We start from the raw sequence: 13,749 nt of genomic DNA, 5'->3' as shown, positions 1-13,749 counted from the left end.
GTGACTAAAGGAGAGCAGGTTAATACATATTTATGTGCTGTTGATACTTCTGTGGTACACCCATGCTAACATTCATGACCGGATCTTCTCATGTAATGGGCATCACACATTGAACATGTCTTCTTGTCTTGTAGTTCTAAAAATGTCTAAACTCCTTACATATCTTGATTTTTCTTCTAGTGAGATGGAAAACATAGTGGAGTTTTAGTATCATTTTAATAATTATTTTTATGATTTTCCTTGTATTTAGATTCACTTATAGTCCAGTAAAATACTTCGCTTTGATTAAAATGCTCAATACATTTTAGAATGTACTAGTAACCTCTTCCTTTCTGAGTGTTTCAAAATGTTTCACCTGAGACAGAGCTGGGAGCTCCTTTGCAGGAGTAGCTGGCATCCACCTTGGGCTGATGTACTATGATGTCACAACAGACATAACAGTGCCTCTCAGGCAGTGGCCAATCAGAATGCACAGGTGCCCTGGCAATGGCTAGGTGCAGCTAACCCAGGAGGTGCTCTCCCAGGCGCTGCATCCCAGGGAGACCCCAAGGTGTCACTACTCAGAAAGGACAGCAATGACGAGAACCTGAGTCTCAGGCCGAGCAGTCCCAACCAGAAGGAAGAGTGGAAGAGCCTTACTATCTGGCGAGTAAAACCCTCCATGCCTGGGCAGACCCCAGGAACTCCACCCTGAACCTGTCATTGCTCTAGGGTGCTCCCATCAACGAGCTCTACATTTTGATCAACCGCTGGCTCTTCTCATTCTTCAGGCTCCCAGTTCGGTGTCTAAGTGAGAGGCAATTGTTTCTCCATATGAGCTCCCCATATGTCAATGTATTTCTTTCAATTCTGGAAAGCAGTGTTATTGTTTTGGCACTGCATCCTTGCCTTCTGGAACGCTTATCTAGATCCTGTAGCACTTTCGCTTATATCACCTAGGCAGACGGCCACTTCTGTTCCCCTCCCTAATTCTGCTCAGTGAAGGTCTGACCTCCTTTCCCGAAGTATTTTCTAATACAGTCTCACAATTTTCAATGAAATCGTAATGTCTTGTTATTCTTTACTTGTAGTTATGGATACTGCTGGCGTATTCTCCAGTGATTTCACTGGTATCGAGGTCATTTTAAATTGCTCATCACCTTCAGTTATGGTGTGCATTTTATAAGACAACTCTATGCTTCCTGTGAAAGTCTAATTAACAGTGAAGAGTAAGTGCCAAAATTTGAAAAAGAAAGTCATAAGAATATCCAGAAAGTAACTTTCACCTGAGAACTGGAGAGGTGATAATGGTTTGTTTTTCAGGCTAGGGTGCATAGGATGTATTCCACATCACCCATCTCCACATACAGTCAGTAACTAGATAACCCCAAGTGTCTTGTTTAGAAATAGGGGCAAATGCAAGCTGGGGCTCTCACACTTCCTGTTTCCACACCCACGGCAGCAGTAGACTTACCAATTCCTACACTACCACCGCTGGTCTACTACCTGCATAGAAGGGCTTTGTTGAAAGATTTATTTAGTTTATTTGGGCAGATGTTTTAGAGAGACAGAGAAAAGATCTTCTGTCCACTAACTTACTCCCCAGAGAGCCTAAGAGGCAGAGTTGAGCAAATCCTAAGCTAGGAGCCAGGAGCTTTTTCTGCGTCTCCCACAAGGGTGCAGTGTCTCAAGGCTTTGGGTCATCCTCTACTGTTTTCCCAGGCCACAAGCAGGGAGCTTGAAGGGAAGTGGGGCAGCTGGGATGTGAATAAGCACCCATATGGGATCCTGGCACATGAAGGCTAGGACTTGGCTACTGTGTCTGGCCCAGTCAGCAGGATGTTTAGAAATTTAATTTATGCTCATCTGTATTCCTAAATCATTGGCTTCTCCTCAATCGTGATAAAAGCCAAATGCCTTAGAATCCTTTATGTGTTCTCACGGTTTTTTCACATTTTGGTTTGCAGGTGAAGCACAATGCAGGTTCCATCTCAGCAGGGTGAGAGGAGGAATCTGGGTTTTTGCACTTGTAACAAGTTCCCAAGGGACACTGTGTCAGGCACACTTTGAAAGGCAGTATTCCACACTGACAGATACAGACACACATAGACTGAGAGTGAAGGGCTGGCCAAGAAATGGAACAATTCCTGGGTATGTATGATCTACCAAAATTAAATCATGATAGAGACTATCTAAACACATCCATGAACAATTAAAGGATTGAAGCAGTAATTAGTTTTCTTTTAAGGAAAAGGCCAGAACCTGATAATTCTGTTACTGAGCTCTTAAAAAAATTTTCTAAGTGGAATGATTTAAACATATGGAATAGGATGGAATTCTGCTTAATTCTTTTACTGAGGCTAGCATCATTCTAGTAGTAAAACCATGAAACACACAGCAAGAAAACTATAGCTCTCTATCCATGGTCAACATAGATGCTAAGAATCTCAACAAGATATTAGCAAACTGAATTCAAAGTCACATCAAATACATCATGGACAAGAGGGACTTATTCTAGAAATGCGTGAGTGTGTCTACATTCACAGATCAATAAATACCATTCACATCAACAGTGAAAAGTAAAAACATGTGCTCATCTCAACAGATGCAGAGGTAATATTTGATAAGACTCAACACCACTTCTTTATTAAAAGCATCCACTAATCAGCTATATAAGCAACCACATGAAAATTGCAAATATTGTGAATAACAAACCAACGGCCAGTTTACACTGAATTGGGGAAGGATGAAAGCATTTTCTCTTAGATTTGCAATAGGACAAATATATCCAGATTCATCACTTTTAATTAATATGTTTCGGAAATATTACCAAGAACAATTAGGTAAAATAAAAGAAATTAATGATATCAGAATTGGGAAGGAGGGGTCTGGCATGAGCCCAGTGACTCAAGTCCTAGCCTTGCATGCACTTGGATCCCACAGGGGTGCCAGTTCATATCCTGGCATCTCTGCTTCCCATCCAACTCTCTGCTTGTGGCCTGGGAAAACGTTGGGGGACGGCCCAGAGACTTGGGATCCTGCATAAGCGTGGGAGATCCAGAAGAGGCTCAGGGCTCCTGGCTTCGAATCGGTTCAGCTCTGGTTGTTGCAGCCACTTGGGGAGTAAAAAAAAAAAAAAGCAGATGGAAGATCTTTCTGTCTCTCCTCTTCATATTTATATTTCTATAAAAATAAGTCTTTTAAAAAATGGCATGACTCTGTTCATGGATAAACTTGTATACTCCAGCAACCAACCAACACTAAAACAGTTAGAATTAATAAACCAATTCAATAAATTTGTAGGTTACAATCTTAGCACAAGAGAAAATTTAGCATCTTTATACTTCAATGCATAAAATGGCAATAATTCTCATTTACAGATTGGAAGAGTCAATATTATTAGAATGTTTATACAATCTAAAAAAAATACAGATTCAATGTCATCTCTGTCAAAATGCTAACTCTTTTTTGACAGTGTTAGAAAAATAATTCTAAATTTTTGTGAACTCACAAATGACGCAGAGTAGCCAATCCATTTCTGAACAACAAGAACAAAATCAAATAATAAAAATATCTATAAATGTAAATACATATATAAATATATGTATCTTCAAATTATAAATATATGCATCTTCTGTAAGTCTTGTTCACCAGGGAAATTATGTAAAGAAAGGACCTCCTTATTCCAGAGTAAAACTTCATATATTACGTATGTAGCTCAGATGTCTGTCTATAACTCAATCTTCAGTGGAAGCAGAATCTAGAGGAAATCATAGCTTGCTGTTGTTTTGTATGCTATTGCTGCCCTGATATGGTAGTCAGAGGACACAGACAAATGGCTAAACAGTGAAACAGGCTGAAAATCACACCTTGGCCTTGGAGGCAAGGTAAAATTTCTTGTAGATGGATCATTTGAGCAGGACAAAACATCAGAGCTACACTTCAGCCTACTGGGGAAAGCAGTTCGCATCAGGACAAAGGCACCTGTAAACACCAGGATGAGGATACAGCTGTGTTTAAGATGCAGATGGAAGACCCCTGGGGGAGGGAAGAGGCTTGTGCAAAAACTGAAGAAATGGAAGAGAGAAAAAAGTATGGGCACCTAGATAAAATCTAGATTGTGTGGTCACTGGCAGGCCTTATAAAATTTATTTAATTATGTATTTGAAAAAGTTACAGAGAGCGAGAGAGAGAGTGATCTTGCATTTGCTGCTCCATTCCCTAGAGTATTGCAACTTCCAGGGGTTAAGCAAACCAAAACCAAAAATCAGGAGTTATGGACTTCAGTCAGGTCCCCCACTGTTTGGCAGGAAGCCAAGCATGTGGGGCATCTCCTGCTGTTTCCCCAGGCCATTAGCAGTGAATAGGATCTACCATGGAGTAACTGGAACACAGACCAGTGTCCGTGTGAGATGCTGCTGTTGAACACAATGGCTTTACATAAAGGTGGCCCAGGGGATTGATAGGCCCTGGTAAGAAAATTTGATTTTACTCGATGGGTGGAAGGAAACCACTGAAATGTTCTTAGCAGAGGAGTTTGATAGCCTCAATTGTTTTTAAAGGATTCATGTTGGCTCAATGGTAGGATATTAGTGAATGGCAGGAAAAGGGAAAAGTGAAAGTAACTATATTACTTAGCAATTCAAGTTTTGTGCAGTAGACACAGAAATGCACTGTCTAGATCTTGTCTTTGAGCTAATCCTATACTGGGGTGAGAGTGATGGTGGGGAAAAGAATATGGAAAGTATCAGCACTTCAAGTTGCTGAAGGGCATGTCGCTGATGATGCCAGAAGCACTCTCTAATGTACCAGTCGCATCCCTGGAGAAACCAGATGGATGCTGAAGGCAGATGTATAGCTGTTAATACTCCCTGCAGTCACTAAGGCAAATGCAGCATGGCCACGACAGACCCTAAGTGTGGTCTCACACACGCCCATAGGGCCAGTGCTTTGGATCTAGAAATGATGGTGATCCAGGAGGAACCAACATCAGGAAACACTCTGAGATCAAACCTAGATTACAAAATGACCTGGATCGTCCATACACCTGCTTCAAGGTGAATTGGAGTCCATGAGCAAGAAACCCTTCGCGTGACAGAAACCCCTGAGCACATGCCTTCTGAACGGAAGAGGTAGAGCGCCTCACCACACCCCAGGTGTGACGGATGCTGATTGCCCATTTCCTACTGGTGCACCCACCCTTATTTAAGAGCTCTGTGAGTCATCACCAAGCAGAACAATGCCCAAGTGCCCCCTCTGTCTCTAGGTAGGTACGCCACGAGGGATCACGAGAAATGTCGTTGGTACTCTGGAGGTGGGAGCCTTTCCTGTTAAAGAAGGTATTACTGTGGAGCTCGCAATTAAATTGAATGTTGAACAACCTGCAGGTATTCTTTTTAGTTTGACATTTGGATCTGTTGTTCAAAATCTGTGTCATTGATGAATGTGTTCTCGAACTCTTCCAAGACCAGTTTTCATGGTTTCCATAATTCCCAGATACAGAAGCCTCTTCAGAGAGCTTTGTATTAGACCAAAGAAACAATCAATAACTTGGCATGAAAGGGTAACCCGTAGTTACACAGGGAGATCTTCTGATTTCTGACTGCAGGCCTAACTCCTTTTCTAGTTTGATTTTAACGTAAGCTGACTTTTCCTCCTACTATCTAAAGCTATTTTTCCAGGTTCAAAGTTTTCAATTCTTGTTGTTTGCTGTTTACTTGTTTCATTTTTAGAGATCAGGACTGTTCAAATTATTGTCATTTGAATGTCCCTGCACGAGTTTCCATGTTGTAATACTAATGGGAGAGACACAACCATCCCTGAAATGGGTTTGCATGTATTAACTCATCTGAACCCATTCAAAAGAACAACTGGTCTCCCTTGTCTATGTCATCGTGTGTTACTACTGCCTCTGTAGTTCTGCAATGGGGTTTTCATTCTGCAGTCAGCTGTCAGATGAAAAGATTCTTCTCTGCTGTAGGTCTCTCTAGTGGCCATGCTTTTGGAGAATAACTTCCTACTCAATACACAAGTTTTCTTTTCAAATCCAAAAGCTTGACATGAAGGAAGAGGAACCCAAATGGGATCTCTCAAAAGAAACTATGGAAAATGAAATTCAGACTTCCATAAGCACAAAGCACATAACCTGGTTTTCTGTCTGCACTTGTCACTGGCCACCCTTGGGTGACACTGGTGCTTACGTAAAACCGGGAGGATGCAGTCATTGGTTTTGTTCTTCTCCTTCCTTGTTGTCAGTAGACTCCATGCCTCAGGATGGGATGCCACCTTTGTTCATAGGCTTGCTTTTCCTTTCCATCCACAACACATTTCCTCGTGGCCCCTTGGTGCTCTGCGGTAGCCTGGCTTGGTCTTCTGCCTCTGGGTTCTGTTCCTATGAGCTCAACCTCTGCCACTTGGCCAGGTCCTCATTCTAGGACAGCATTGCCTGGTGTGTCATTTCATGTTGGAAGTACAAAGATTGCTTGGTGTCTTCTGTAAAAGGAGGAACCTCACCTGTTTCCAGTCTGGGTTCTGCCTTTGGAACCCCAAAGCCTGGAGAGTTTTGGATTATTTCATGGAGCACTTGCCCCGGACCTGCATGGCTGTGTATCTATATGCGGGTTGTGTCACTGCTCTCCTCATTCCCCACACACCCCATTTTCCTGCAAACCTCAGGAAGGCATGTGTGGCTTTCTGACAGTTGTCCATTTCATTGGGATAGAAGATTTCCTGCCTGAACTGGGGACTTTTGGAACTGAGCCCCCAGCAGGTGCAAGTAAATGTTCAGAGCTGTGAATGACCACCACAGAGCTTGCTTGCTGCAGTTCTCTACCATGACACTTGACTGATGGGAGACACGTGACCCATGAGAAATATCAGAGGTCTCCATCTTACATCAGTTCCACCACAGATGACCTGTCCAGAGTCAGGAGGAGAGAGCTCACAGAAAATTTCCAGACACCTTCCAACTCTCAGAGCAACCTAATCTTCCCTCCCCTTCTCCCCAAACAATCCTTTCAAATTCACTTTTTCTGATAAATATTAAAATAAAATCAAATTGACAAATATTAAATCTTGCAGAACTATAAACACTGGCATTTTGGGGAGTTAGTTTTTAGTTGACCCATACAGCTTGTATCTATTAGATATTATGTAATGTTTCAATGCATGTTTACATTGATGGTAAATTGTAGGGGAACATTGTGATTCTAGAAGGACAGTGAACATAGGATTTCAATTGCTAGGTTAACACTGGTATGAGAACAACTGATTGGATATTATTTGAATGAGAACACTTGGTGGGATAAACAAAAGACAGTTCCAAACAAGAGTGTAGAAAAAATTGATGGGTTCCGTAGAAAGGTTTATGGGAACTACATAAGCTCAACACCTTCTCCTGTGTCCTATGTGGCTCTCAGTCTATAAGAGTCTGATGACACTACTAAACTTTGGCTATTGACCATCAGTCAGTAGTCCACGCGTGTCATTATACGCTCTGTGTACCAAATCCATCGCTGCAGGACAGTGAACAGCAAATCAAGGTAAATGGATCCTCTCAAATATTTTGTCTGTGTGTGGAAAATATTCAACATTTGTCCCTCAGTTTAAGACAGCAAATTTGATTAAATTCACATAAAGGAATTCCCCTTCCTCCCCACTTTCAATTTTTCAGAGACGCATAGGGTGCATTACCGTTAGAACTCCAGCACATATGACTTCATTCTATAGGAAGTCAATTGGTTATGAAAAAAAACAAATGGGAAGCTTTGCCAGTTTACTGACACAGTCAGCTGGAATCCTGTTGAGAACGCTCCAGGAGCAGTTGATACATAAATGTAGAAGCGGGTACTCCCTAATCCTCAAGTTCAGGTATAAGAGATCAAAGAGAGGAGCCTTATAGAAGAATGCATTGTTTACTGATTGATCCCCTTTGCATGGGGGCCTGCCAGCTGTATCCTGTTTCAGCCCCTCTTTCCTTGCCTATGCGTTTCTCGAGCTTTAAAGTCTCTGGCCTTTATTAAACTTTGGCTGTTGGTCATCAATCAGTAATCTATGTGAATGGTTATTGGTTCCATGCATCAGTCCAGCGCTGCCGGACAGTGAACACCTTTCTAGCTGCGCTTTGGTACCCATCAATTGTTTCCCCACCTCTCCCTTCTCCCATCCTTTTCTGCACCCATTCCTGTATTGTATAATAACTGAAGGTAAAGAGTTCTAACTCGAATATCCTACAGACATTGGCAAGTGTTGTCCATCTAATTGGCATTGCATTGTGTGAAATTTGTCTTCCTCCTTCTCTTAGACATCTGACAATTATCCTGTCCTTTGATATTTTCAGGGATGTCTCTTCCTAAAAAGATAACTTTGTTTTCTAATATCAAAGTATGTTGCGGCATGTCCTTCCATTTGGCTCACATATGATTAACATTTTGCTGCATTTGTTTTACACGTAAAGGTGGGATGAATATATTCGTAACACAGAATGTAGAATTCATGATAAAGATCGTAAATCATGATAGAGCTTAAATCTGCTTTTTTGTATCCATAGAGATACAGAAGGTCTATTGCTTTATTTTTTTTCCTCGGTCATATAGATTTGGAAGTGCTTTTGAATATTTAAACATGAAATCGAAAAAAAATGTATTAGTAGGACTCTTCAAAACATGACTTCTGATGAAAACAATCTGCTGTTCATTTTAACACATTTGTGCCTTTTTAACGTTACTGGGGATTACCTCATTTGCATTATTTCAAATTTTTCTTAGTCTTGAACTTTCTATTTAAATGTTTTGTCAAGGTTTCTGGATCTTTTGCTACAAAGTGGAGTGGTAGCATTGATAATGCTTGACTTCAACAATTGCGTTGAATCCCTTTAAGCTACATAGATGTTGGTAGATTCGAAAGTGATATTATTCCATAATTGAGGATTACGAAAGAAGATGGTGTCTTGTAAGAGGAAAGGAAATGAAGTTCTGGCTCTGAAACACCAACCACAGCAATCACATTTGCTGAAGTATTTTGTAAAATGGATATAAAGTTGACTTTCTGAGATTGTTTCGTTAAGTAAAATCAGGAAAATGCATTCTCTGTAGCTATTAGACTTCATATTTGCATGCAGGTGATGTTCCTATTCTTTGTAAGATGCATCTTTTCTGGAATAGATTCAATGTTTCTTAGTTCTCATAATATCAAAACTAATTTAGTCTTAAAATATTATTTTTGGTTTTAGGAGTATTTGTTTAGCATCAATTTACAGACACAATAGTTAGCTCAAAATATAAAATGTCTTAAGTCAGAATCACCCAGGCTGTTCTGGACAAATGCAAACATACTAGGTGGCTGGATTTAGCTTCTTGTCTCCAAGGCAAGGAAGAATTGGAGAACGGAGCATAACCAGAGGCTAGCGGATACAGGATTTCATTGTATGGACAGTGCACATCTGTATGGATCAGGGACTATTGGCCAACCTCAGAGGGACCTGCGCTCACCTATTCAATGCCATTCCTTTCTATAATCTTGAGCCACAGAAGAGGTGGGGTGGCATTGAATCAAATCATCATACAGGACAGAGTTTGGTATAGGGTTGAGTCCATTTCTGTTTTAGAGCATCTCAGAAACTATGGTGTCAGGTGCCTGATGGAGTGAGAGTATCTGTTTTATTATAATGATATTGTAATTAGCTAGCAGGTATTTGGGGGATGCAGCTGGCAGTGGTATTGATTATTTTTGACCCATGCCAATTCTGAGTTCTCAGTGGCAATTTCATGGAAGCTGAAGTTGTTCCAATTTCCTGAAAAGATGGAGTCTTTGGGCAGGGCTGTGGGGCTGTAGGTCCAGAACGGCTGCAGGGATGGCTGGCAACCTCAGCATCTACTGTCTAGCTACCTCCTTATCTATTTCACAGGTGCATGGGACCAACAGAAAAGGCTGATTGTAAGATCTGCTCCAAGCCATGCTGTTCCTCCAGGTCCCACATGGCTCACTGACTTGAACTTTGCACTCTGAATATTCCCCCTCAGTCTTTCCAAACCCACCAACAGAGTCTCCATTCCTGCAGGTACCTATCAACAGTTACCATGAAATCTGCAGTAATCAAATAAAATAAAACAAAGCAACAACCAACGCCTATGCATTAACAAACATGCTTCTATAAGGTATAAACTCACCACCTATGAAGGTGAGTTTTTCTTAAAAAGAGAGAAAACTCAGCAAAATAGCCTAGCAGCTAAAGTCCTTTCCTTACATGTGCTGGAATCCTATATGGGCACCGATTCATATCCTGGCAGCCCAGCTTCCCATCTAGTGCCTTGCTTGTGGCCTGGGAAGGCAGTCAAGAATGACCCAAAGCCTTCGGACCCCACATCCACATGGGAGACCAAGAAGAAGCTCCTGGCTTCAGATGGGCACAGCTCCAGCCATTGTGGTCAATGGATGGAAGATCTTTCTCTCTGTTTTGCCTCCTCTCTGTATATGTGTCTTTTGAATAATAATAATAAAAAAACATGTTTAGAGAAAAAGAGAGGTAGAGAGAGAATATAAAAAAAAATATTGTGGAGTAAAAATGAGCCCTTTAGGACAAACGACCTCTGGATACAGTTTTAAAGATTCAGTTTTAATGAAATATATTCATCATGTACAATGTTCCCGTGCATGCTCCCTGTAAGAAATGGAACTCAAAGAAGCAGAGCAGGGAAGGAGGGACACGGTTAGGGCTTAGACTTTCATTCATCAGACCAATCTTTGTAGCATCACTGATGAAATGAGACAGCCTTCATAGCCAATCTGCTGTCACCCAAGCCTAACGACATTCAGTTCAACATCTCATAAGAATGAATAGTTCTCCTACTTAACAGGCACTAACAGGCTGCTAAGTGGGCTGCTTAGACATCTGGCTGCGAAGAAACAGCTGGAAAACACAGCTACTAACCTTTTGTTTACGGTAAGAGATATTCCTATAGATGCTGCAAAGTTGTGGTGAACTTAGGACAGCCTTGGAAAGGCCGGGTTGAGTTTCGAGTCGCAGGGAATGGTGGGCACCGTGCCTTTTTATCCCCTCATCACAAGGGAGTAGAACCATTTCCTTTTCCCTATTTGTTTAGTCTCTGTGTGTGCACTCTGCTACATTTGAACTCATCAAACTCAGAGGAGGGTTTTATGCACAAAAACACTATTGGAAACCTAAAACTCAAGAAACATTGTCTTATCTAGTGGGAGCAATGGATGAAAACATTACACCAGGACAGTAAAAGGATGGTTATGGAAAGAGAGTTATCATTTGATATTAGTTAACCCAACCGATGTGCCAATATTCCATGGGACAAAAAGAGAGGGAAGCGGTGAGGCAAATGAACTGGAAAGAAGTAGACAATGCAGACAGCAGAGGCTTCAGCACAAAGGAATGACAGCAAGAGATGTCTCTTCAGGGAGACAGGTGCTCATCCCACATTAGAGGTCTTCTTTCTCTTTCCCTTTTTCTTTTCGTTTCAAAGCGTAATAAATGTCAACTCTCAAGAAAGGCAGTTAGTCGTCTCCAACTGAAACTTTTAGAAGTGCTGATAGACTCACGTTTGACACTGTATATTTGGAAGTAAAGTAAGTTTCCTGCCACAGAAAGCACGTGCATTTCGTTCTGAGGCTGTGTCCTGCTAGCTCTGAGTACGACACCAAAGAGCCAGCTTATGGATGCTCCAGGGAAGCCTGTGTGGGACAACAGTGCATCTCATTTTATGTACTTTTTGCTCTAGTGTGTAATCTACTGAGAGAAGCTCATCTTCAACCTCTTGTGCTTAGTGGGAGGTGAAGAAATAACTATCTCATTATGAATATATCTATTCTGCAAAATTGAGTATGGGAGTTTTATAGGCAACAATGATGAATTATAAACATTGCTCATGAGAGTGTTATAGTCTTGGAACATAATCTGGCATTTATCTTGCATTTGCACCAGCAACGGAGTGAAGAATTTGGAATAAAATCTCTTCACAAAGAACAAAGTCACAAAAGTGGCAATGCTTTTGGTTGATTCTAGTTCAAAAGCAGGTCTTCTTCAGTCCCTTCTTATATTTTCAACCACAGATAGGCGTATAGATAGTAAATCAGCTGCCCAAATGTAAAAATTTGCAGACTGCAAATACAAACACAATCCATACTTCTGACCTCTTTTGAGAATGAGGTTAGTCTAACACCCTGGCCCCACGTTCCAGCTGGCTTGCCTTGAATGGCATACCTAAGTGCACTCCGCCCATTTCAACACTGTCCCAACATGACTTGAATTTTTCCAAGGTCTTGACAATCAGGTGTTTATCCCTGAGATCCTCAGGGACACAGTCTCCAGACTGACCCACAGCGAGCTCTCACATGGAGCAGTACAGAGTACTGCATGGCTCATGCCCCAGACCAACCAAATCAAGTGTTTGATGGAAGAGGTCATAGCACTCTGATCTGAGAGTTTCTCAGAGTTCTCCACATTATTGCATGTGCAACTCAGTAAGGGACAACTTCTAAAGCTATCGAGGAAATTCTCCTTCCCAGAACATAGATATGCAGGCAGTACCTCACCATGCACCGACAGGTAGCAGGTGCAATGCCATTCAAATGAAGAGTATGTGTGTGTGTGTGTGTGTGTGTGTGTGTGTGTGTGTGTGTGTGCGCGTGTGTGTGTGGTAAATGGGTTGGTTCTGCAGTGCTGGTTGTAAATTCCAAGTAAAATAGTGGGTTAATAAACATGGCGCTCCTGCTCCCTTCACTAGCTCCTATGCTTTGAGTGACATGTTTATTTTTTTATTATTATTATTATTTACTTATCTCCTAAGTGGCTGCAACTGCCAGAATTATGTTATTTTGAAGCCAAACCAGTATCTCCCAAGTGGATGCTGGGGATTCAATGTACTGGGACTAAATTTTGTGGCTTCCAAATAGTGCCAGCAGGGAGCTGGATCAGAAATGGAATATTCTGGACTTGAACCAGGCACTTGAGTGGGAATGTGAGCATCCCGTGCCCCAGCTTAATTTGATGTATCATAATACCCCCAGTATTTTTATAAATCCGCTATTTTTTAAAGGAAAAATGTGTAAAGACTGTGTTAAGTCACTGATTTAGAGCACTTATACTTTTGGATGTTTTACTCAGTCTGAGATAGTGTAATGGCTTACAGCAAATAGGCGACCTGGAGGTGATCGAAGGAGCCCATGTTTTGATGATGTCTCATGACTGTGTCTAAATTTGATCCTCTCCTATACACAGGGTGAAGCCTTTCAGTCCTGTGAAAAGCTGTCACATCTCCAAAATTAAAGGGTGACTTTCTAATTGGCATGAGCAACAGTAGCATCTAATTTCCAACCTGTATTTTAAGTGCCTGTCAGCTGTTTGCTGTTATTCTGCTTCTCACGCTGCTTCAGGAGCTTAGCATGGCACCTGACGCGAGACAGACTCTCAAAAATGATGCAGGATGCAGAATACAGCTGATAGGCATTCAACAATTCTAATCTCTAGACTTTCTGTTAATCCACAATCATAAAAGCAAATATTCTAATAAATTTTGCTTTTCTTGAAATAATTCCACAAAGGTTCTAAGATGTAGCCTTACCCAAATATATTAAACTCTTCTTCAATTTTTAATTTTTAACTGTCTAGTACGCATTTTACCTGCTCAAAATTTCTTCTTTTTATACTTATCTCTAGATGGCTGATCTTCTTTCTTTAAGGGTTACTTGAGAAGCAGAGAGGCATTGAAAGAGATAGTTTCCAGTTACCAGTTGAGTCCCCAAATG

At 41.3% G+C, this 13,749-nt stretch overlaps 1 long non-coding RNA gene across 1 annotated transcript; it reads left to right on the top strand.

The window, feature by feature from the left end:
* The first annotated feature begins 471 nt into the window (after positions 1–471).
* Positions 472–13,505, top strand: LOC121172062. The gene is made up of 3 exons (XR_005886193.1): positions 472–782; positions 7,652–7,824; positions 13,223–13,505. It is a non-coding gene; the product is annotated as an uncharacterized LOC121172062 (long non-coding RNA).
* Positions 13,506–13,749: the final 244 nt, after the last annotated feature.

This window comes from Ochotona curzoniae, unplaced genomic scaffold (assembly GCF_017591425.1).
Source record: "Ochotona curzoniae isolate NIBS_2020 unplaced genomic scaffold, NIBS_Ocur_1.0 scaffold_274, whole genome shotgun sequence".
In the NCBI taxonomy this organism is placed as follows: domain Eukaryota; kingdom Metazoa; phylum Chordata; class Mammalia; order Lagomorpha; family Ochotonidae; genus Ochotona; species Ochotona curzoniae.
This window is presented reverse-complemented; position numbering and strand designations above follow the sequence as displayed.